At 39.2% G+C, this 26,106-nt stretch overlaps 1 protein-coding gene across 2 annotated transcripts in view; it reads right to left on the bottom strand.

Annotated features, from left to right (window-relative positions):
• Window positions 1–13,229, bottom strand: part of frmpd3 (FERM and PDZ domain containing 3) — a 221,731-nt gene extending 208,502 nt beyond the window's left edge. For both annotated transcript variants that reach the window (XM_089134694.1, XM_089134697.1), the window contains exon 1: window positions 12,894–13,229. The gene's annotated coding sequence lies outside the window, so the exon portion shown is untranslated. The remainder of the gene's footprint in view (window positions 1–12,893) is intronic.
• Window positions 13,230–26,106: the final 12,877 nt, after the last annotated feature.

Raw genomic sequence — 26,106 nt, 5'->3', positions numbered from 1 at the left:
GATTTTGCTATGTGGATAAGATTGTACAGAGAATTAAAATTAATTTATACAGCTAGACACATAAATTGTACACATAAGTTAACACATAAGTTGCTGTTTTTTTTTTTAAGTTACAAACCTGTTCACCCGGAGAAAAACTCGATGAAGTGTTACTACAAGACATCCTGTCATAGCATTTTTGGTACATAACGGCAACCGTAGATGCAATACGCACTTGAAAAAGCGAGGCGCTGGAGAGCAAAATTCGTTTGAATGCAAAATACTATTTAACCACTAGATGGGGGTATTTCCTACACAGAGTCCCTTTAACAAAAAAAATATGTGGGTAAAAAAAGAACAGTGCCACAAAACCATTTTTTTTTGCATGTATGTTTATAAACATTATTTTCATTAGAGTAACCGATGATTCATGCACAGTGAGACAATAGACATTTGAAGAAAAAAAACTGTAAATAAATACAATCAAGTTTGGTGTTGTCAAGTGTGAATGAGCTCATCCAGTTGCAGATATTCCAGTACTGTATTTTTAGCAGTAAGAGTTTGTGAGTGTTGATGTGGCAGTGCTGTGAGTGGCTGCACTTTGACCACAGTAAGAGATGTTCTGTTCCAGCTCTGAGTAGGTGGACTCTCATCCACAGTTCCCTCTCTTTCTCTCCCTCTATGCACAGTATCTTTGTTTTCAGCTATCGTGCTTTGAGGTACAAAAGGTTTCCATAGGAACTAAATGGAGATCACTCAAAAAATAAATAAATAAAAAAAATAAAATGTAGCTGAGACCTTACATAGACTGTGGTGTGATGGTAGCCAGAGGCTTTGCTTTGCCATTAATTGAGTTTGTAGATGATTGACACATACATAATGAACCATCCAAAACCAGCAGCTTTGGATAATTCCCTGACCTGCTATGGAAGCTTGTTCCCAGCACAGAATTTTTTTAATCTTTTTTATTTGATCTAAAATGACGGAAACCATCTTTGAAAAAAAAAATGTATTTGAAGTGTAATTTGATTGTTTAGTTAGTCTCACATCCAATTAGATTACATGGAGAGGGCGAAGTTTATGACATACACCACATCCAGCCACATGGGGGCGATCGAAACATTTTGGATTCACTTCACTTGTTAGAGAGACTGGTAACCCGTAGGGTTTGATTCTCAATACCAGTAGGAAACGACTGATGTCAAGTCAAGTCAAGTCACCTTTATTTATGGACTGTTTCAAAGCAGCTTTAAGGCCTGTTCACACCGGGACAAATTTTGCGCGCGTTATTCGCCGACGTTTAACGCCTTGTGACTGAACAAAGGCCGCCAATGTGAGTGTGCACATCGATGCGTAAAACGCCATGCGTAAAAGCGTCAATTAAAAAAAAAAACGCCTCGGGTTTGTTTTTTTAGTTTGACGCGCTGCGTCAAGAACTATACGACCACTGAGATTGCCGCTTTTGCTCACGTGTTTGGAGCTTCTGAAGTTACAGTAACACCGTGTCCACACGAGACGCGACGCGACTGTGAGACGCCACACATCAGAACAGCGTGTGAGAGGAGTCTCTCTGTGAAAGCGCACTGCTGGCCCGCACTTGCATTGGAAATGGGTAAGGAGTCTAAGGACATAATCAAAATCAAGAAATAACATTATTAAAAATCAAAACATTAACAAAATAAAGCCTACTCATTGACTATTTTTTTATAAGGTAGCCTACGGTTGTATGTTTGCATAGAATTCATTTTAAACGCTATATTATATGCTTTCAAAAACTGAGGTAAATTATCCGTTATAACGTACACAAAGTGACCTATTTTTAGCACAAAGTGACCTATTTTTAACTAAAAATAAATAATGTATATACTCATAATTTCTTCATTCTGTCAGCCACGACGTCGCAGAAATAGGAACCGTTTCTAAATTAGAAACTTCGCGTGTCGCTGTCGCCTCTGGTTAGGACAAAAACGCTGATTAACATGGAAAAGATGCCTTTTATCGCGTGGCGCAGCGCGTGTAGTTAGAACATGGTGTAAAACACAACTTGGGGGCGCTCACACACAAAACGGTCTTGCCAAGCACAAATATGCAACGGCGAAGAAGATATACGCCAAGTCTACACACCCAGGAAGAAATAAGACGAGGAAGATGTAAGGCAAGATGAATGTAGAACTGCTGGTCTCGTTGGTGCTAGAACATAAAGAACTATATGACAAACGCGACAGGGACTACAAACATCTTGATAAAAGAAAACTGATATAGAGTGGTATTGCAGAGCAAATTAGCGTCATCTAATGTCAGGGAATGAATTTGTATTTTCACTCGGCTCATCGTCAGCGAAAATCGCTTGTGTGTAAACAACAAGAACAACTGATAGAATGCTCATGCGTATTATGTGTTTACTATATTGGTATGTGCGTTTGAATATGTACGCAGGAGTGTAGTCTTTCTTTACAAATTGACCTAAACTAATTGTTTGTCTGGCCTTAAAAATGTATAATAGAGTATTATTTATTGCTTCCGAGTAGCCAAGTGAACAGGAACTATTTTGACAGCATTTTATCTGTACAGAGGTAAAAGAAAGGGAAGGAGGCCTTCACAGGGAGAAACTAGTTGAGACAGGTCCTTCATCAGATCTGGATACGGCCGGGATCCGGCGGACTGCGGTAAACCTCGTGATAAACAATGAGACTAATATTAGCCAAGATGTCATTCTGCTTATGATGTTACAAGTACATCAGGATTTATGGGGAGTGTTCCCGGTTCCGGCTGCCTTAATCTATGCAGCTTAACATTGAATTATAGAATGTTATGTGTATGCTAGGACTTGAGTTGACTTTAAATGCACAAGACAAGTAGGGTTACCATTTTCAGCCTTTCACATGTCACTTTCATTTTTCACTTTCAGGATAAGCCAAAACACAGTTTGAAATCTGGATTCATGATGTATTCGCTCATTATTGAAATTGTTCTTTTGAACAAAAAAAAGTTACATAATAACACTTTAACTGTCATTAAAAAAATAAGTGATACTTAATGGTCCTAAAAATAGGCTTCATTTTCTTTGTTCGAAATATAACGCATGGGTTCGTTTTAAGTCGTATTAGCAGTGATGGCATGAAGTCTAATGGTGAGGCAGTGTCACAAATCCTGAAAAACCACATAACAATTTTTATTTCTAATCTCAAATGCCATCGAGTGTAATTAGTGAGTGTTCACTGGAGTGGGTGTGCTTTGTATAACAGCTCTCTGTGTGTCACTGCACTGCAGCTCTCAGCTGCGTCTACTGCATTTGCATTAACTTCAGTCTGCAATCAACATTATATGACACACCAACCTATTGATATGCCTGTACCATTCCGTTTAGTTATGCATGCTGTACTCTGTCAAGAATTTTTTTTTTTTTTTTTTTTTTTGAAAAAGTAAGACCGGTAACAATACGCGTGCACTAAAATACATTAATTCATGCTTAACTAATGCACAGGTAATTATGAGTTAATGTATAACTCATGAAGAACTAAACCATTATTTACTGATTACTGCATTAGCAACTAATAAAGAGTCCATATGATTAATAGATTAGGTAATGCATGAATTGCTATTAATTCAATGTGTCATTGTGTATTAATTCCTTAATAACATATTTTATTAACTAATAGTGTAAATTAATATGTTAATTACCACAATTAGTCAAAGCTATGCACTTCAACTTCCAGTTGTCTGCTTTAATTAATCATTAGCTAATGATTTGCAAAGGTGTCATTGTGTTATGACTTTACTTGCTGGGGCACATCATTTTTAACTAGTCATTTAGTAATTGTAGTCATTTACACATGAATTTGCACTAACAATGAAGTAATTAATCATGTATTAATGCTTATTAGTGTACCTGTCATATTATCTGAAAGTTGAAATACAAGGCTTTGGCTCATTCTGGTAATTAACATATTAATCAACACGTTTAGCTAAAAAAAATGAGTTATTATAAAATTAATCCACAATTACATATTTAATTAATAACAATTAATGTATGAACTAATACATTAACCTTACAGACTCTTAATTAGTTCCTAATGTGGTAATCATTAATGAATAGCTTAGATAATCATTAGTTACACATTAATTCAGTATTATCTGTGCATTAGTTAAGCTTATTAGTGCACCCGTATTGTAAAGTGTTACCGATAGACCTTTTTTAAGGTGGATCACACTTTCCAGATTTAAGCTAGTTTTTAAAGTGTATTAAAATATTTTGTATGTACTTTACAGTGTTTAGCTAGTACTGAGATAGAGTCCGATGTAGTGAGGTAGTGTGACATTCTCAACACGTCACTATCAATTGATTGCTATCGCCCATAGGCCTATGTCACGAAAAAATTGAAGACCGGAAGACAATGGTGGAGTCCGATAGATACCGCTGAACCAAATTTCTCCGCAACCTGCCTGAAATCACATATGACGATGTGGTTTGGATGGCAAATGAAAATGGGACTGCGTGAAAGCTGAGGTATGGCTGTCTACATCCTAATGCAGAGCAACCCGGTACACTACAACAACAGCCGCGGGTAGCTCTAGCCTTTCGCCAGTAAGGTTAATGTTTCTATGACAACGGCGAGTGGGACCAATCAGCAGATGTTGCTACTAGGCTTAGAATTGTGGGTAGTGTAGTTTTTTTTCATAAGATTGCGGATAAAACATGTTTTTCTTTAAACACGGTTGAGTTCATACAAACTAGCTTCAACAGGAGCAAAAACCTTCGTTTCACAACCTCACAGCTCGTGGTCAGTCTACCTCGAATAGTTTAGACAATTGGGCTGATAATCTAAATCCTTATCGAGAAATACTGTTGCCCGTAACGTTCTGTATCCCTACTCCCTACAGTGATGTTTTCGTCAGTGATGACGATAACGAAATGATTTCGTTAACGCACCGTTTTTTTTATGACGATAACACGACGATGACTAGCTAAAAATAGCTCTGAGGTGACTAAAACATGACGACGTTTTCGAGTTTTCGTTGACGAGACGAGACGGAACGAAAATGATTATAAGTTTGACGTTCACAATGCATGTAATTTATGCCTGTTTTGCGTGAAATTGGTCTGTATTGAGCTAAAAATAAATATCAGGAATGCTGCCGTTTCCTATCGCGTGCGCCCAGCACCGGCCGCCGCGCTTACAGCAGATTCCACACAACAACAACAACACAGGTAGTTTTTGTACCAAGTCAAGTCAATAGAGTCGGACAAAAACTAGGATAAAACCTGTTGGAAAGCATATTTTTCAGCGATGTTTGTGTGAGTATATCAGTGAACATCCCTGACCACTCGGTGAGTTTGACGTCTTTGTAAACGAATGTTTAATGCGTTTTATGAATGATTGTGTGGGTGCTAACACACAAACCTAAAATTCTCGGGACAACAGCATTTGTCCAAATTTCAATCTTAGCCGTTCTATTTCATCAGAAATGATCTTAAAACAGGGCTTTAAGTGTAAAATACCGAACTAACCAAGACCAAATACAGTGTTTATTCAGGGATTGTCTTATTCATTTTTATGTTCAACACACTCCAAGTGTCATGTTTGTTTCATACTTTATATTCAAGTATGCACTCTTTGTTTAATGCACCTCAGTATTAGATATTTATTTTATTATTTTGTTTCAGAATGTTTGCAACTTTGCAGTTTGCACAAGTTAAAGATAGACTGGGTTGTATACATAATGTTTGTTTACAAATAATATGCATCTTATTGTTGCATACTACGTTGTTCATTGCACTTTAGAAATTTCTCAAATAAAGCCACAATTGCCAAAGTAAGAATGTTTTTATTCTTGGCTTTTTTTGGAGTAAAACAGTGATTTCACTGTTACCACTTTATCTGTGTACAATGTTCTAGTAGCTCAACGTTTTTTTGCTGTTTAAACTTTAAACCATTCCTTTATTACTGTGATAACTGGTGAAAATAGCTTTTAATATTCAGGGGTAAAACTATAACTTGAAATATGGGGATAAAAGGTTTCTGCCCAATGTGACAATGAAGTACAGCTTGGCAATGGCCACACTGCACCTCCATCAATGAGAAAGTCTAGTTTATTATACAAAGGCGGTTAGCTTGTTTTATGAATTGCAACACTTGCTAAATCTGTCAAACCTAAGCCCATTTCCACTACTTTTTAAAGTAAATTCATTTGTTAAAAACTACTTTTTTTACTAAAATTGATTAAACTTGACTAAAACCTTTTGGTGTTTTCGTCGACTAAAACTTGACTAAAACTATTAAGTTTATAAGTGACTAAAATGTGACTAAAACTTAAAAGCATTTTCGTCCAAAAGACTAAGACTAAAACTAAAAGGGCTGCCAAAAACAACACTGCTCCGCGTTCCGGAAGCAGAAAGTGTGGCCTATTGGAGTATAGACCATTTCAAAAGATGTAAACAACACTGGCCCAGAAACACTTCCTGTTTCAGTTTGTAACTGTTTTCTTTATTTCACATGTAAAGAAAAGATCTTAAAGATGTTTGTTTAACTTTTTGATTCAATTTTAAATGTTCTGTTGGTTGTATTTTATCCCAGCTTTTATGTAGTGTTAAAAAACTGAAACAGGAAGTGCTTCTGGACCAGTGTTGTTTACATCTTTTGAAATGGTCTATAGAAACTTGTTGTTCGTGCCTCATGGTCGAAAGCCCGCCCCTTTTGCGTTGTTGCTATGGACTACGGAGGTACGTGTTTCTTTAGCATTGTAGTTTAGCTGTTCTAGCTTAGTGTTGTCCAGTGACATTTGGCGATTTTTCTTATTTGTTTAGTGTGCCGTTGGGTTACTGAGAGTCTGTGTGCATGTGGGGTGCTACTTACTCCCAGTACGGTGTGCCTTCATGGCTTCCATCGGTGTGGCATCGCAGTTTAACTGCTCGGGATGATTTAAGGCTGCTGAATGATTTTCTTTGGTATATCGTCATACTATTGCTTTAATGTATCCTCGGGTAAGAACACTGTGGGATAATACTTCAGTGCATTATCGGGTGGGTAACTGTTGATAAACTTGTTAAATTGAATTTGCAACCCTTAATTTGTAACTCTTTCCTTTTTTTCTTTCTTTCTTTCTTTCGGAGCTGAGGGTTTCCTGGAGTGGGCTGGTTGTTGGCTGCATTACTGGCTTTGTTTCACCAAGGCTGCCCTTATTGCAGTATCATTATTGCTGTGTCACTACTCTTGTCATTTGCAGTGGGTGGGTGTGATTTGGATTTGGGTGCTTTCTTTTGTAGACCTGCTGCTATCACACTAGCCTGCTTCCCTATAGGAGGCCTCAGCCCCTGTGAAGATTTACTGTGAATTATTATTATTTTGGTTTCGTTCAATTCGACCGTGACCCTTGTTAATTGTTGGTTTTAAATAATTGTTGGCCAACTCCTTTTAGCTTTAATACAGACTTTTGTACGGAAGCCCATGCCTCTTGTCTTTTTAGGTGGAAAGTAGGCTACTTGTGTGCTTCATTTGGGTTGTTATTCCCCATTAACCTAAGGGCCCACTTGCTACACCAAGAACAAATTGACTTGGCTTGACTGGCTTGACTTGGACCTGTGGACTTTGGATTCATTTTATGGTTTGTAAAGACTTGTGCATATTGTCCACTCTGTGTTATTGAGTCTCTGGATCCGAGCGCGCTGCGAAGATTCGTGTGACGCTGACACAAAACCACCCAGCAAGCAATAGCCATCATTTCACCTTCTAGGTTAACTATATAGACCCCATATAGTCTGGCTATGAGAAACCCACTTCTTGCTAAAATAACCTTGAATTTGGTTACAAGTCATTTTTTGCCAAAATAACTTGCAAGAAAAGTCAGCAGTGATTACAAGGTCTTTGGTTTAATTTCTTAATGATGTCTGATGAAGGGCTTTGGCCCGAAACGTTACGTGGTGAGCAACTATTAAATTGGCAAGCATTTTGTTGCTACCTGACTGCCCAACACCCAGTTTTATTGTTTTGGATGTGCGTGCTACACCTTTTGAACTATACTGGTTTAATTTATTTGACATGTTCTATGCGTAACCTGTGTGTATCTTTAGAAGTCTGTTAAATTTTCACTGACAGCCCAAATTTTGCCTTGACGCCAGGGCTGTGTTTGGACTGACAGCTATTAGATATCTTTTAAACGCAAAATTGCTTTCTGGGCAAAAACGCAGTTTGTGGCAGGAGTCGAGAGAAAGTTTCGCTCTTGACTTGGTCTCGACTCCTACCACATACTGCGTTTTTGCCCAGCAAGCAATTTTGCCTTTTGACTTCAAATTAGCTGGTCTCGACTACAACACTGGTGCTTCATATAATACCATATAAACTAACGTTTTATCAAAATCATATTAATTCTTTAATATTGTAGAAGAAGCATTGGGTTACAATAATTAAAGTAGTTTTAATGGGACTGAAAAAGTCAAATCAAACATTTTCCCCAAAGTCAAATTTGATAATTCAACTCTATATTCAAAGACATGCCTTATAGTCACCAATGGCCTGTTTGTCTAGCATCCCCATTGCTCTATTTTCATCTGTCCTTTGACTTCTTCAACACCTACAGCTGAAAAGCTTGAGTCATGTTTCTAATTTTAACCCAGCCTCTGACCTCCCTTGTGTCATGCAGAACCCAATAAAGACTCAGTACGTGTCCAGACTGCCAAGCCAGCAGGACCCTTCTACCGAAGGAGTCAAATGCAAAGACCTACAGTGATCCTGTCATCTTGAAACTTGAGTAAGAACTAATGTAAAATCCCTAATGCAACATAAACCCTGACAAGTGATCTGTGGCCTTGTAAGATTCAAGCTGACAAAGCCAGACAAATGCCACCAGGTTTAAGAGGTAGCACTAAACTCAAACTGAACTTCCTCTGGTAAATCAGGACTCGAGATCCTGAGTTTGTGAATAGTTAATCAGCGTGCACAGTGAAGCATTACGTTCACAAGACAATATGGTCCCCTGCTGGTGAAAGTTAGTGCAGTATGTTTCTGGGATAATGATGAAGAGATAATTATGATGAACATGATGAATTAAAACATATTTACATAGTAATAGGAAACACACTGCTGCCTGGAAAGCTTGAGAGGAAAGCAGAAAAAGATGTACAGTAAAACGAAACAAATACAAAAATATCGATTAGTGAAAGTGATGTAACCCTCAATTGGGTCATGGGGTCTATACGACCCCAATCGAATTTTACTTAACAAAAAAAAAAAGGTTTCCTTCATCTCAGTGGAATAAGATTTTGTGACTTTTCATACTTTATCTACAGTATCTATACAAACACAAAAAAAAAACTGGGTTTGATTCGGTTGTTCAGAAGATATGTAAAAAAAATGTTTACACTTTTGTTCTTCATGGTCAATATGACCCCACATTTAAATGAAGGGAAATGTGAAAAAAAAAACTAAATATATTTTATATGTGTCAAAAATTTTTTTTGAACAATTTTACACAGAAATGAAGGCCTAGTACTAGAGCATCAATGCAATGTATCATAAAAATAAATAAATAAATCATATGCTAATGCTAAAGCTAATGGTGTAGTTGAGGAATTGTGTGGTAAATATACAAAAGTACTTTATATCTCCCAAAACATAGCATTAATGAATAGATGAGAAGTAAACAACAACAACAAAAAAATATATTATTTGTATGATTAAAAATTTATACATTTTTTTTTACACTCAATCAATTGTTGGGGTCGTATAGACCCCGAAGAAGAAGCGTAATCAGGAAACGAAGACCATTTGAAAAATAAGGTTTCACAATATGAAAATTCAGGCTTATTAAACTAAACAAAATCTTGTATTAATTTAACTGATTTTTAATTATAATCAGTACCCAGATAGCAAACTGACATTGAATCAACGTGGAAACGACGTCTCTCATGACATTGAAACAACGTTGATTTTGCTCATCGAATTAACGTTGAACCAACGTCAGACGCGGCATTCTTCAAAGCTAAATGAAAATCGAAAATTGGTTTGCTTTCATAACGTTGAAACAACGCGTTGATTTCAAGTTGATTTTCCGTTAGTTTTGAAAGAATGACGCGTCTGACGTTGGTTCAACGTTAATTCGATGAGCAAAACAATGTCAGATCAACATTGTTTCGATGTCATATTTCCACGTTGATTCAATGTCGGTTTGCTATCTGGGTAGTGGTTCTAGGCACGGGCGAACCGGGCAGTCGCCCGGGGCGGCATTTCTTCATGTCACATGGGGGGCGGCACGAGCGGTTAAAAAAAATCCTCTGTGCCGCGAATTTTTTCTATTTTTTATCATTCCGATTCAATTATTGGCAATGGCGCCCTGCTTGCTGAGAAGGTGCCGTGCGCAGAAGCGAGGGGATCAAGGGGATCTCCTGATTAGTTCACGTATCGCGTCTTTTGCGCTTTCGTGGTCGTTATTTCAAATCCTCTATGTTTCAAATAGTCGCACGGGAAGCGCGCTCATAAACTTTTCAGTGTGGGAGTGCACGTGCACCCAAACACATGGGTGTTTTTTTCTCTTCTCCGTAAATAAATCTTTTAGCAGAGCTACAGCAAGCGTTTTTCTGTGGTGGGAATACATTAGCTACTAAAACTGCTTTGTCGTTGGAGAGCGCAGTGTAATGAGTGCATGGTTCTATAGCAACGACAGCCATGGGAAAATTGGTACGAATTTTACTATTAATAATAAAAGATAAGCTGTGCATTATAAATGTCAGGAATGTATCTTTATTGACTCGTTTTTTTTATAGAGATGATTTAAATGCTGAAATATGAGGTTTATCTTTATATAAAACATTTTTTGTGTTAACCTTTTTTAAAGTTTAGTAGGTAAGATGAAAGACACTCCTTTAAAACAAATCTTTAATGTTATTAACTTGGTGAATTGACACTGTGTATTAGGCTTTTTGAACAAGATTCTGTGATCATTTTGGTCACTATATTCTATATTATTTAATACTTTTCATAATGATCAACTAAAATCAACTTTAATTATGAGTTTTTACAGTAGCCTATAATATGCAAAGTATTTTTTTTTCAGGGGGGCGCTCGAAGGGGGTCTCGCCCTGGGTGTAATTCAAAGTAGAACCGCCACTGATTATAATTATTAGATGTTAAACCAGGTTGCAACACAAAGACACACACTGTAAAAAACATTTGTATATTCTCCTAACCCTAAACCTACCCATCACAGAAAAATTTCTGCATTTTTACATTTTCAAAAAACATAACTTGGGGAGTATGATTTACAAGCTGTTTTTCTCATGGGGAACAAAAAAAGTCCCCACAAGGACAAGGATTTCAGATATTGCCGGGATGAAGTGGATCAATTTTTCTTATTTTGTTTTAATATCACATTTAGTGCTGCCCTTCGGAAGCAGCAGAAGATAACAATTTGCCTTGATCTTCAAATTTAAAACGATTTCACCCCACCCCCCAAAATCCCATGCCATTATCATTGGATCCCATAATTGTACCATCATACATTTTCCACCTATCTGTGCCCTTAAAGCCAGTGACATGACCATACTGTTCAGCAGTGTGATGTATGTTGCGCTCAACACTGGCGGACACCTAATCTCTACCAGACCCAATCACCTCTAAATGCGACATTTATATGCAGGTTTAATCTTGGAAATGCACTACGGCGCTTCCTCATACTGTCATAAACTTTTATCGAGTTGTGCTGTAACTGGAAAGCGACAGATTGCACTGGCTTTGAGTACACATTTAGCTGCTGTGTCCGACTCGGGATGTTGGCCAACCATTGCGTTAACAAGACACGGAAGATCATATAACTGTGTAGTCCTCAGGAGACCATATGACACGTTTAATCATTTCAAATTGGATTGCATTTGACATGTGAGTAAACGTGGACCAGAACAGCAAGCCTGAGAGCAAATCAGTCACTGAATATAGAGGACATGATGATGCACTTTTCAAAGCTTTTAAGTCCCCAATCAAATGAAATCCCACATCAACCGGCTAAAGTAAAGGAAAAAGAAGGCCGAAATCACTTAGTCATACCTTCCTATCCATTTTCAACGTGCACAACGTGAAATTTCCACTTTTCACTAAACGCATCATTAATCTATGCCAGGCATCAACGTTTTCCCTACACTAAAATACAGAAGGCGCTTCCAGTTACAGACGAAGATTTCCTGAAAGATTGCCAGAAATTCATCTTAAAAAAATCAAGCATCATTATTATTCAGACAAAAAATATGCAAATGTAAACACAGCTGATTTTGTGTACTGAATATGGTTATTTAGCTCATTAGCACAGATTGCCTGCATTGAAACGGAGGAACAATATGCACATGTGTAAATCTTTCCCCGGCACTAAACCTGCAGCTGAGAGACCCTACAGCTCCACCACAAGGGTTTCACAGAACCCCATTGCAAATTAGTCAACAGTGCATTTAATCCTCGCTAACTTAATATTCCACTTCTGTAGAGCTCAAGTGAAAGGTTGAGTCCACTTGTCAAAGCCACCAGATGATGTTGTTGTTAACATCCAGATTTCATTGATCGGTTTTAATTACGATTATGCAAGAAGACGACTGTGGCTCGCATCACCGTTCAGTTGAGAATAAAGTAGATATGATTGCTTGAGGCATTTTCATTTTACTGTCTGCTTTGCCACACACATACAGAATTTTAATGAGCATCTTTCCCAGCGTCTCCAAGGCATGAGTTTCGCTTCTCTCACACGCATCTCTTTTGTATTTCCAAACTTCGTTCGAACCTCGCTCTCGCTCAAACATGCCAATCTCACAACATTACATGCAGTTTCTCCGAAAACGAGAACCACCAAACGAAAACCAAGAACGTCAGCTCGCGTAGCCCTTCCTCCCCTACGGAGGGTTTTATTGATCCTGTTGAATTAGATGGCAGCTTGAACCTTACCTATGTCTGAAGGAGCGTTTGCATGCAGCAGCCGGTGTCATGCCCTCCTATTTGGGCAGCTTGAGTGCTTGCTGGCAGCGGCACAGGTGGAGGTTCACTCTTTCCCATTCACCCAGGTCATTGCAGCTGGCCCCGGTGTCTTCTCGAGCAGACAGGGGGATGGGCGGCAGCTCGGACCTCTCACATCTCTGGCGGATCCCTGCCGTGCGCGTGTGCTCTTAGTGACTGCTGGATGCAACTTTCCCTGGTATTCTCCACCTCGCAGGGGTTGCATGCATTTCCCTTCCTTTTGTGAGATCCGGCGAGTGTGACTGAGATGCAGGGAGGTATAGAGCATAAACACAGGAGAGGAGAGAGAAACGGAGGCAGAGAGAGAGAGAGAGAGGGAGGGTGCAGGAGAGATATGCTTCGTTTATTGGCATAAATCAGGAAGGGAGAGAAGAGGGGGGTCTGTGGAGAGACTACAGAACATGTTAGAACGTGTGCGTGCACATCCCAAGAGATGCTCTCTGGACATTTGTGATGATGGGTAATGTTGCTTTGTTAACACTGCACGCTGGGTTTCCCAGTCTGTCCTTGTGCTCTGACACTGCTTGTACTAATAAAATGCATAAATGTGCCAAGACTGGCCGATCAATCACGTACACGGGCACACGCGCAGGGAATGCACTGAGGCAAGGAGGCTGTATGTGTCTCCCGGGAGAACATTTACATTGAATACTTCCGCAGGGGATGTGGTATTGATGTGATCTGTTCTGTGGGCTGCTCTTTGAGAACCTTCTGGGAGAGAACAGAAGGAACACTCGAACGGCAAAGGAGCATCTTTAGAACTTAAGCCAGTGCAGGATAGTGGAGTTAAGATACTTTCTGAGCGAGGCAAACTGGTGTTTCCTATTTGGCTGGGACCTTGAAGCCAACTTGAAAAGGTATTTCACTTCTGAAATGGGACATTTTTTATGAGTCAACCAGGTACTGAATGAGGCGGCGACTGATTTTTAATACATCAGGGCTTGATTGGATTGTTAATAGCAGTCAGTTATGGAGGTACAACTCTCCAGAAACACTTTGAGGGAGATTTTTGACTGGGACATGGAAGCTGAAGGTCAATTTGGTAACACTTTACAATACGGGTGCACTAATATGCATTAATTCATACTTAACTAATGCACAGATTTCATGTATAACTCATGAACAACTAAACCATTAATTAATGATTACTGCATCAGCAACTAATAAAGAGTCTGTATGATTAAAAGATTAAGTAATACATGAATTGCTGTTAATTCAATGTGTCATTGTATATTAATTCCTTAATAACATATTTTATTAACTAATAGTGTAAATTAATATGTTAATTACCACAATTAGTCAAAGCTATCCACTTCAACTTCCAGTTGTCTGCTTTAATTAATCATTAGATAATGATTTGCAAAGGAATCATTATGTTATGACTTTACTTGTTGGGGCACATCGTTTTTAACTAGTCATTTAGTAATTGTAGTAATTTCCACATGAATTTGCAGTAACAATGAAGTAATTAATAATGTATTAATGCATATAAGTGTACCTGTCATATTATCTGGAAGTTGAAATACAAGGCGTTTGGCTCATTCTGGTAATTAACATATTAATTAACACTATTAGTTAAAAAAATGAGTTATTATGGAATTAATCCACTATTACATAATTAATAACAATTCATGTATGAACTAATACATTAACCTTACAGACTCTTCATTAGTTGGTAATGTGGTAATCATTAATCAATAGCTTAAATAATCATTAGTTACAGCACAGTCTCATCCCAAGACGTCATATAACTGACATTTTGGGACGTCTTTTGACCATACGTCAATATCCGCCTTTTTAGGGCCCCCTTAAACGTCGATAGATGAGGTTATGGGATCCTAACTCTACCCCAGACCTAAACCTAACCCGTCACCTAACTGACGTTAAAGGTAAAGCGTCAGTTGTATGACGGCCCGGGATCGCCATCTACCGACGTTTAAGGGGGCCCTAAAAAGGCGGATATTGACGTATGGTCAAAAGACGTCCCAAGACGTCAGTTATATGACGACTTGGGATGAGACTGTGTTGATTAATTCAGTATTATCTGTGCATTAGTTGAGCTTATTAGTGCACCCGTATTGTAAAGTGTTACCGTCAATTTCAGCCTTAGTGGCATTTCAGTTTATCTCAGTGTTGACATGTGTTTCCAAATCACTTGTTATAAGCTTTGCAGCTCAAATTTGCTGTGCATGTAGCAGAATTTTGGCAAAATGGTATTATGTTTTGCGTCAGTTTCAAAGTGAAATGTTCAGAGAACGGTGTTAAAAGTGTGATTTTCACCTAAAGAGAGAAGCATGACTAGGGTTAAAAAAAGAAGAAAATGTTGATTAATGCACTTATTGTGGTAGTACGGAAATAAAACGTCACCAAATCTTACTATAATACCATAAATCAGTGGTGGCTCGTCATGTACAGTGTGCGTGCGTACATGAAATTGCATGTCATGTTTGTAATTGCACCATTTTAAACTATAAAATATTGTTTATTAATACAATGTTAGTTATTACTTTATATTTCTTTCGAATAACATGCACCAATGAATCACAATAAGCCATACATTTGTTTTGAAGGGATACTCCACCCAAAAATGACAATTCTGTCTTCATTTACTCACCCTCAAGTTGTTTCAAACCTGTGTGAGTTTCTTTCTTCTGCTGAACACAAAGATATTTTGAAGAACGATTGTAACTTTAGCAACATTGACTTCCATAGTAGAAAAAAAATACTATGGAAATCAATGGTGCCAAAGTTCCAATCGTTCTTAAAATATCTTTGTGTTCAGCAGAAGAAAGAAACACACAGGTCTGCAACAACTTGAGGGTGAGTAAATGATCATTTGTGGGTGGAGTATCCCTTTGAGACGGAGAGCATGTGGCAGGATACAAAGAAGCTCGCCCAACTTTCCTTTCCCTTGTCAACCAGCCCCATTGGGCCAGTGTAATAATTACAGAGCAGTTTTGATTTACACAGACTAATGGTGTTGACATGCCTGTGTTTAAAACTGACTAAACAATGGGAATTGAAGGTTCTGCATCAGTTGTTTTAATTTTGGTTTTCAGACTTGTCTAATGATGGTTGTTACCTTTTAAACGTGACTTGATGTGAAAAATAAGGGGACAGTACTGCTTACCATTCCACTTTGTCATTGAAATTCTAGTGACAAACATAATTTGAAATAATTGTACATGGTCATTTCACACCTGAAATTATCTCGATATAGGACTTTGAACATAGTGATAATGAATTAGTGAAAGTTTACTTATTTCTTCTTCTCTCATCAGAGCTTCATTAGGCAGCATTCTCCACCAGTTGTGAGGATATTGATATTGATCATTATATATTCATGAAATGACATGGACTGAATACAAACTTGCTAGGCCAGGGATCCAATAGCCTTTTCATTGGACATATACTCGATATCACTCTCTAAATATTTGTCCCATAAGCTGCCAAATTGACATTATCTCACCTTTGTTGTCTGTTGCCATGTCAAACAATTGCCTCATGCTAACATGCGTCAACTCTTAGTTATACAAAAGCCAGTTGCAGGATATGTGAACTACTGGGTATTTGTTACCAGCTCAAGAGTCAAAATACTGGCTATAGCTTCGAATCAGTAGGGTCAAGTTGGTGGAAAAAATGAATTTACCATGCTTTTTTTGGTTAAAACTGGCCATTTATTTTATGAAAAAAACAGGCAGTTACTACTAATAGGCCTACAACCTTTGGGGATAGATCTAATAATATGAAACTTATGATTGCAACTGCAATTTATGCTTTTTAAGAGCTCTAGGTCTACTGTGCTTTGTATGTAGATCTGCACAAAAATATACAAATAAAAAAAAAAATAAAACTATCATATTGTCTTAGGCCACATTTGACATTTAATATGACTATATAATTATTATTATTACTAGACTGTTATAATGTGGGTTTTGTGTCTTGTTATTTTGTTATCAGTTGTTCCCTGTCTATTAATTATCCCAGGTGTTTATTATTTCTCACGCCCCCCTCGTTATCTGGTTTAGCTTGTTTGTCCCTCATTATTTAAGCCCTGTGTTTCTACCCTGTCTTTGTGAGTTCTTGTTTCATGTGGACTGTTAACGCCAGTGTCGGTTGTTCCTGTTTTGTAGTCCAGTAGTCTGTCTATTTTGTATTATTTGTTAAATAAAGCGTGTGCTGCATATGGATCCAACGCTTTATCTGTCCTTCAACCACACTAGCATCGCGACATAGACAGTAGAAATTATTATTATTTTTAAATTATACAAATAAATCAATGAAAAAAGAGTATTTAATAATAATAATTGCAATACTAAAATGTCTTTGCATAAATGTTCATTTTGACAGCAAATTTGTATTTAGTTTTTCTAGTTTTAGTTGAATAAGTCAATAAATGTAATCGTCCCTCCCCAACATTTTCGTGTCATACTTCTTCGTTGACGAAAAGGTCATCCCAATTTTTTGTTTGTTTTAGTTGTCATTACAAACTGTTTTTTATTTAGTTATCGTCTCATTTTCGTCAGTATAAAATTCTTCTTGCTGAAATTTGTCAACGAAGTTAACACTGCTTTGAATTCAAATGTTAAAACATTTTATTTTTGTGAAAACCGCAGGAAGACATAAAAGATTCTCTTGACAGATTTATAAATTACTCGCAATACAAATTGGGAATATGGATGGGCGTTTTCAAATTGCCGTTAAGTGACCCAAACTCACAGTTCTTGCAGAGATGGAGTTTGTGTGGAACGTCATATACTACGAATCTTAGACACGGAAAACACCTGATTTGTTCATGCGAGTAAAGGAACATAGTACCTCTGAAACATGTAGCGTATCAGACTTATATTTTTATAATTAATTAAATGAATGTTACTGTCAGGTTTAAGTTCTTCTTTAAGTTCTTTTTGTGGACTTTTAGTTTGTTTTGTATTGTTCCCTTGTGTTCAGTTCCTGTTTTCCCATTCGTTTTAGTTTCCTTGGTTACTCATTACTCCCTAGTTTGTTTTTATGATTACCAATTGAGTTAAGCATCTGTGCCTTGTTCAGTTAATCATTAGTCCTGATACTCTCATCTGCATCCTTGGGGCACTACTATATAATGCAAAAGGGCACTTTCGATTTCACGATTAAGGGGCAGGGGCAGTGTCACAGAGACATTAAAGAGCCACAAAATGGTATTTATTGTTTAAATTTCTTTTAAAAAACTACGAAATTCGAAAGGTGAGACTTTGTTTAATATGTTTAACATCAAAAGTAACCGAAAAGTAACCTGGTCTGTCCTGTCTGTCAGCATGTTGTCAGTCTCATCTCTGCTCCGCGATGTATTTTTCACTGCGTGAGAACATGGTGTGCGTGTGAGAGAGGCGTAGCTTGTCAGACATGGAGACAGTAACTAATGGGGGCGGGTCTTTGCGAAGGGTCAATTGAGCTGAAGACCACCACGGCAAAGTAGACGGGACAGTGGAGCAGAAGACCCCTTACAGCAGAGTACATGGGACTGATGATCCCCATGGTGAGGCAGTAAACCACCAGAGCAGGGCAAAGGTGACCACCACAGCGATGCTGCTGTGACTGAAGACCACCCAGGCGTTACTGAGGACCACCACGATCAGGCGGAACTGGAAGAAAGAGGATGGGTTAGATTCTAGGGCCGTGTCAAAACAGGCGGAGAGTTCGGTACAGCGCAGTCTCATCCCAAGACGTCATATAACTGACGTCTTGTGACCATACGTCAACATCCGCCTTTTTAGGGTACCCTTACATGTCGGTTAGATGACATTATCGGATCCTAACCCTACCCCAGACCTAAACCTACCCCGTCACCTTAAAGGTGAAAGGTAAAGCGTCAGTTGTATGACGGCCTGGGATCGTCATGTAACCGACGTTTAAGGGTACCCTAAAAAGGCGGATGTTGACGTATGGTCACAAGACGTCCCAAGACGTCAGTTATATGACTTCTTGGGATGAGACTGTGTTATTCGGTAATGGCCTCCTTGGCCATAACAGGGCGGGCAGGGCTTTTCAGATTGACCTCAGTGGTCATGACGGGACAGATTGAGAGTTCATAGGTGACCTCCATGATCATATCTGAGCAAACAGGAAGTTCAGGGCCGTCATCCGCTGTCGTATCTGGGCAAACAGGAAGTTCTGCGATAATCTACATGGTCGTATCAGGGCTGATTGAGAATACAGGTTTAAGATCAAAAACTAGGAAACAAGAGAGAGTGCTTTGAAATAACTTTTAATGGTGGTTGGCAAAACAACATTTTAGTGTGCATTACTGCCACCTTTTGAAATGGAGTGTGGATCAGAATAGCCTCCATTACCTGCTACAAAAAATAAATAAGTAAGTAAATAAAATTAATAATAATAGTACATTTTATCGCAAAGAATGAATAAAATACAGGACTTACATAGGCAGAGTTTAACAAGACAATGAGACACAGCTGAACATAATCAAAACATAATGACCTAATGAATCCAGGCAATGAGTTATGGGAAATGAAGTTCACGATGAGCTAGCCCAGGAGTCGGGAGGTCTGTTCCCATCTCTCATCTACCTGCTCACCGCCTTTTCATTTCACTTGAACTAGAACATCACCTCTGTCCTCTACACTGCTCCTTTCCACAAACTTCAGCGCAAAAGACCAAATTGTGCAGCCTGAAAGCCAGATGTGGTACGATATAGCATCTCTGATGAAGGTGTCAGAGCTCTGCAAGACATTCTTCAATAATCTGGTACCAAAGTTGTGATGCCACAGCAGGGTTACAAACCAGTTGCTCTCGCCCATCGTGTGAACCTTTAAAAGGCTTTATTTACATTGTTCCAACTCTTGGTCACAGCCCATCTGGATGTACTGCAGTTTGCATTCCAGGTGTGTATAAGACCCAGATTGGTATGCTCCACAGGGTATTCACCCATCTGGATACCACTGACCACTGTCAGGCATGTGTGATGTGGTTTTTCTAGCACCTTCAAATCCATTCAGCTATTGCCACTTGGGTGCAATCTCGTGGCAATGCATGCTGATGCCACCACTGTGTGCCTGTAACTATGGAAACAGATGGACAATTGCCTGATACCTGGGACCTCTGGTGGGGGAAATGTGAATCTCTGTTAATATTTGTTATATTTCTTCTCTCTGCAAGTGACTGGTTAAACAATTGATTGATTGGTTTGGTCAAATTTCACCATATCACAAGCAAATACTGGCTGCATCAGAGCTTTGCGTCGAGGACTTCCTTTCTATTGTCATGGGAATAGTGCTAAAAATAGCCTGCTGATTCCAGCCAGTCAAAGCTCACAGAGCAGATAGCCATGATACGTAAGAGAAACAGAAGTTGTGAAGTCTACAGTCAGATTGGAGGTCCTGAGATCATAAACAGAATCACATTTTCTGAATAAACACATTTTGCTCATTATTCCAAAGCTGAAAATTTAGTGCTGCTTTTTTAATGTTGCTTCATTAATGTTGCTTCCCCCATGTTAAGCTGCACCCTACTCCAAAACATTGCTGTATGAGTGTCCATATTAGTGGCTTTTTTAACCTGAGACCACCAACAGACCTTTTTGACAGGCACATGACTTCACAGTGTGAGGATAAGTGGGCTAAAGGGCGCCTAAAGCGTCAGATATTGAAGCATGTCCAAATGCTTCCCAAGGCGTCAGTTAGGTGACGCCTTGGGAGTGAGAATGGGCTGGTATTACAGTACAAGACATTTTAAAGCTAAAATCAATGCCTATGCATGCACATATTATGTAATTCAGTCATAATTGCTTTTAACAGAACTTGCTGACACTTCGCCAAATATTACCAATGAATCCCAAAATCCAACATTTCCTCTTCAATGAATTAACAATTTGTAAATCAAAGAAAACATTTGATCTAGGTCCTGGTATCTTACATGACATATCCCAACATGCCACAGAGTAACCTTCATCTCTAATGCATTCATTTCTCAAAAGTCCCAGAGCTTGCCATGCCTCCTTTCATGAAGCAGATCTCTTTGGAAGTAGTCATGGAGGAATTAACAAAATGAAAAAAAAATCAGCTTTACTTTCACACTGCTCATGTGATGTTGATGTATTTCTATTAGCTTTGGATTTCACCCCAGTGGCTAATTTTTCACGTTGTCAGATTGTTGACAGTTGTTATTCTTTTATGTACAAACAGAACACCCCAAATCCCATTGTTTATGTTTATAATGAAACAGCTGCCCTTGCAGGATGCCTGCGCATGGACACTTTATCAGTGCTCTGCATGCTGATTGGGTACCAGCACTGTTTCTGATATCAGGACAGACATCTGGCTAAAGCATTCAGACAATCTCTTGAGAAACATGGAGATAACTGTCCTAACTGATGAAAACTTGCATATGAAAATGTTTGGTCAAGCTGATTGTTGATTCTTGTGCCTAGATGCAAACTGATTGACAATACATTTTTTTTATGCAACTTTAATCCATCAAAGCCTCAGACATGGAATACTGCATAAAGGCTGTACTAAAATATACAGTGTTTGCACAGAATTTGGATGTAACAATGTAAAATATCCATATATTCTATTCTATCCATATACCCTTCTAGAAGGTTTAAATATGTGCCATTTTGGTACTGATATTCCCCCTTTTGGGGTAAATAATGTGCAAAGCTGTACCTTTTGAAAGGGTACTATCCCAGTGACAGTAGTTATACTATGTTTTGCGTGAGTTTAAGATAGAAAAGGGTTCCAATAAGAAAACTTAAACTAATTTGTGGATTATAATCGAAAGTAAATTAGAAAATTTGTAAAAACATGTATTTGATATGTAAAAATTTATCTCATGCTTTCAGTTTTAAGCTCTTCTGTTAGCCAAACCACAGAAAATGATAAATATGGATATGTGGTTTGTTGATAGTGTTGTTTAATTTGTGATCAAATCATTTGTTTGAATCATTTCAGTCACAAATCTGACTCAAAAGAGACATGCCTCCACAAGAAAATCCACAGGATAATTCCACAGGGTTTCCACAGAAAAATTTAAACAAAAGAGACTGACAAATGTGAAAATGGGGTTTTGGCTTAAAAATAGCAAACTGCTGATTAGGTTAGATTTTTAATGTGATAGAAGTCACCCATTATTGGGAAGAATTGTTTATATTTGTGAAAACAACATTTGCTGAATATTTGCATTGTTCCAAGATGCCATCTGTTTAATATAATGTTCTTGCAAGCTGTGAGTCCATTATGGCCAGATGCAGTCATAAAACGTCAAACAATTTTTCCCAAAGTAAATTAACTGCACATGTAACATTCAAAGGTAATAGGGTATACATATACCTAAAAAAACAGTCTTTACACCATGTAGCAGTATAAAGTTAATATAGCAGAGGCATGCTAGCAGGTTTTCTCTTCCTTGAGAGGCCAAGAGGTCATGCATTATCCAGAGCACTTCATTGGTGAGCGACTGTAAATTCAGTCTGACATAACAGTATCAATCAGTTCTTCTAAGCTCCCAGGAGGAACTGAAAAACTAAAAATGATATTTCTCCATGTGTCTGTCTTGTCTGTTATGGTTACTATGATGATGACTTCATGTGGAGAACGAAACAAAAAGAAGCAAATTGTGCTGTTGAGCTTCTTTCTTTCTTTCTATGGGGTTGCTAGAGGTGCCAAGCGCCCTCAAACAAACGCAAGAGCACCCTCAGTTGAAATAATATTGGCAAACACCCTTGGTAACCACTTCTAGGCGGCTGTTTACACTCGAGACGAACGCCAAAGGTTTCTATTTACATGTTTTTTGCAGCACTGTAGCCAATCACAGACATGTTTGAGTTCATGAGCAGAATGGCCAATTAGAGGTGTTTAAAATGATACATTAATTTGTATAGTGACGATTCAAGCAATCAAGCAGTTAAAAAAAGGATGAATCCTGTACGCCGGAGGTAATTTGAGGCGGACTGTCACTGGACTAATGATTTTGGTGACAGTGAACGGGACAATGAATTTGAGAGCAAGTTTATTAGAAACGGAGCGGAGAGGAATGTTCCTTATTGAAAGCCACACCTTTTGACAAACAACGTATACAGGAGGCTTCGACCGGTGGGGATCAGCCTTGTTGCATGCCCCCACCTGGAGTAGAGTCTCACAGGCTCTAGTCCAACTGCGGTGACACCTCTGGACGAAGGCGTGAGCGGAGGGGACCGCGACCTCGGATTCTAGACTGGGAAAAATAGGTGGCTGGTACCCTAAACTACATTCAAATGGAGATAAACCCGTGGCCAACACTGGTAACATGTTGTGGGCATACTCCATCATGGACAGTTGTTGGCTCTATGAGGAAGGATTCTTTGAAACCAAACATCACAACACCCTTTCCAGATCCTGGTTGGCTCTCTCGGTCTGGCCATTGCTCCCTTTGAATCCATCTTCTACTTTTGTGGAAAGTTGACTTAAGTTGTGTCGCTCGAGTTGTCTTCTCTGATACGGAGAATGGCGGCGAATACACAAACCTGCCAGTCATAGCCAGGCAAGCTTGAACGCGCATGACGTCACGCCCAGTCTCAGATTCAAGCCCGAATCCCTCTTATTTATTTCACTGTACAGGATTATAGAGCCGATCGCAGTGATCAGAGGGCTCATTCAGTCCATCAGGCGATTGTTTAAGCATGTATGGGTTAGAAAACGGCTATTTTTAACATGCAATGTTGCGCAATGCACCTTTAACCAAAATTGATTTGATCTGGAACAAGTAATTGATTAATAAAACCAAATTTGCCCATTTGATATACCCCATAATTAATTATATCTTATGTTGAACCACCATCTACATAAGAGCCAGTGGCACCTTCCCGAAGGACTGGCCAGAGATGACGCTGTTCCCTTTCGAGGGAACTCGCAATGCGTTGTTGAAAATGACTCTTTGGGGACGCTCCCTTAGCGCGTGCTTCTGAAGTATGAATGAAACTAATCCAATCCTGATTGGTGTTGCGTCGTGACTTAACATGTGACGGCATAACCGGATGCATATAAGTGACACCGACACACACACATCAGCTCAATTTTCCACCCACACTGGCTGCGGCGCGGTCATTGACGGCTGCTTTGCCATGGGTCTGTGTTCCGGGGGTTCAGAATCAGGGAGCAGACATCCTATTGAGGCAGGGGCTGAGGCCCAGGGAATGGAGACTTCATCCAGATGTGGTGAAGTCGATATGGGAGAGGTTTGGACCGATGGACGTGGATCTATTGTGGCCCTATTCACGTCACGAGAGATGTCCCACTACCCTCTTTGGTTCTCCCTCTCTCGCCTGTACACTTTTCCCCGATCGCTCTGCTCCCGGGAGGCCTGGAGAGGGTCCGTGTCAGGAGGGCAGCAGTCTACTTCTGGTTGCCCAAAAGTGGCCGGCCCGAGTGTGGTTTTCAGACATAATTTCACTCCTGATAGCTCCACCGTGGCAGATTCCTCTGAGGAGGAATCTGTTGTCTCAGGCAGAGGGCACAATTTTCCACCTTCACCCGGAGCTGTGGAAACTGTGGGTCTGGCCCCTGAGGGGGTTCAGTACTTGAATGCCAGGTGGTTGAAACCATACTTAGTTCTAGGGCTCCATCTACTAGGAGATTGTATGGCTTCAAGTGGAATGTGTTTTCCACTTGGTGGAGAGAACATGTGTTACATCCAGTTAACTGCCCGGTGGCTTCAATTCTGGAGTTTATTCAAGATAGTTTCTCTGCGGGTCTCTCCCCTTCCACGCTTAAGGTGTACATGGCTGCCATTGCGGCTTTCCACGCGCCATTGAGTGATGGGCCTCTGGGGAGGCACCAGCTGGTCATTCGTTTTCTCTGTGGTACTTGGAGGATGAGACCGACGACCAGCTCCAGGATTCCTGCCTGGGACCTGGTGGTGGTTCTCGAAGGGTTATCCCTGGCCCCTTTCGAACCCCTTCAGTTGGCTTCGCTCAAGGGTCTGACGTTCAAATTGGTTTTTCTCTTAGCTAGTACCTCTCTTAAGAGGGTGGGAGATCTCCAAGCCCTAGCAGTGACACCAGCTTGCTTGGAGTTTGCCCCTGGCAGAGTTAACCCCTATGGGTCGGGTATCACGCCGGCGTGATATGCTCACTGTTTTTCTTATTAGTGCAAAAGAGACTCAAAATACTCTGTTGAATTTGATCTTACATATAACTGTTATACATCATTAGATCCTGTTAAGTTTCTATTTTTTGTGGATACTCACAATAAAAAAAGTGTTCTACTTTTCCTCAAATAAAGAAAAATAAACATGGTGCAAGTTTTGCGTTCTCTCTGTCAGGGAAATCCATTCTTAAAAGTGTCCGAAAAATTAACTGAAATTCTCTTATTTTAAATGAAGTAATTTGTATAAAAAGCAATTTTTCAATTCAATTCAAATTTATTTGTATAGCGCTTTTCACAAAACATATTGTTTCAAAGCAGCTTTACAGAAAGTGCATTTCAGAAATTTACATAGAAAAACACATTTAGTTAATCATGTAATAATTTAGGGCATAACATATCACTGGCATTGAGTCATCTCTTCACAGGCGTTGAATCGTCTCTTCATAGGCCTTTAGTCTTCTCATCACGGGTGTTTGGGCATCTGAAGTCTCCGTGAGAGGCTGGATACAAACTGGAGCTGATGAACAGCATTTTTCTTGGGACTCGCATCCCGAGATAACAGCAGAAATGGGAAATAATTAGCATAGCTGCTGTTCATAATGATTTCCATTACACTAGAGTAGATGTTAAAAACTTGAAGACAGTGACTGCTTATGGACCTCTACATCCCTCCAGCTGAGACCTAACCACAATCTCTCTGCAACCAAACCATACGCACCAACTCGTTTGAATAAGGCTGTCGAGCCCCACTGGTGCATTAATGCTGTTTCAGTGGCAACGGTACCTTATGGCATACCACGTTCCGCAAAACACAATATCTGCCCAACCGCCCATCATTCACGCAATATACACAGGAACGTATTGACTGTAAATGCTATGCAACCTATACAAATAACCAACAGACTCTTCAAGTTTTATAATATTAAATTCGATCTGATTCAGCATAGGAATAAAAGTTAAGCATTATGTGAATGCTTGGCTAAAGAGATGCGTCTTTTAATCTATTTTAAACTGGTACAGTGAATCTA

The sequence above is a fragment of the Pimephales promelas genome, chromosome 9 (genome assembly GCF_988280905.1).
Source record: "Pimephales promelas chromosome 9, fPimPro1.hap1.1, whole genome shotgun sequence".
Taxonomy (NCBI): domain Eukaryota; kingdom Metazoa; phylum Chordata; class Actinopteri; order Cypriniformes; family Leuciscidae; genus Pimephales; species Pimephales promelas.
The sequence above is the reverse complement of the archived record's forward strand: the minus strand, read 5'-3'. Positions and strand labels throughout refer to the sequence as shown.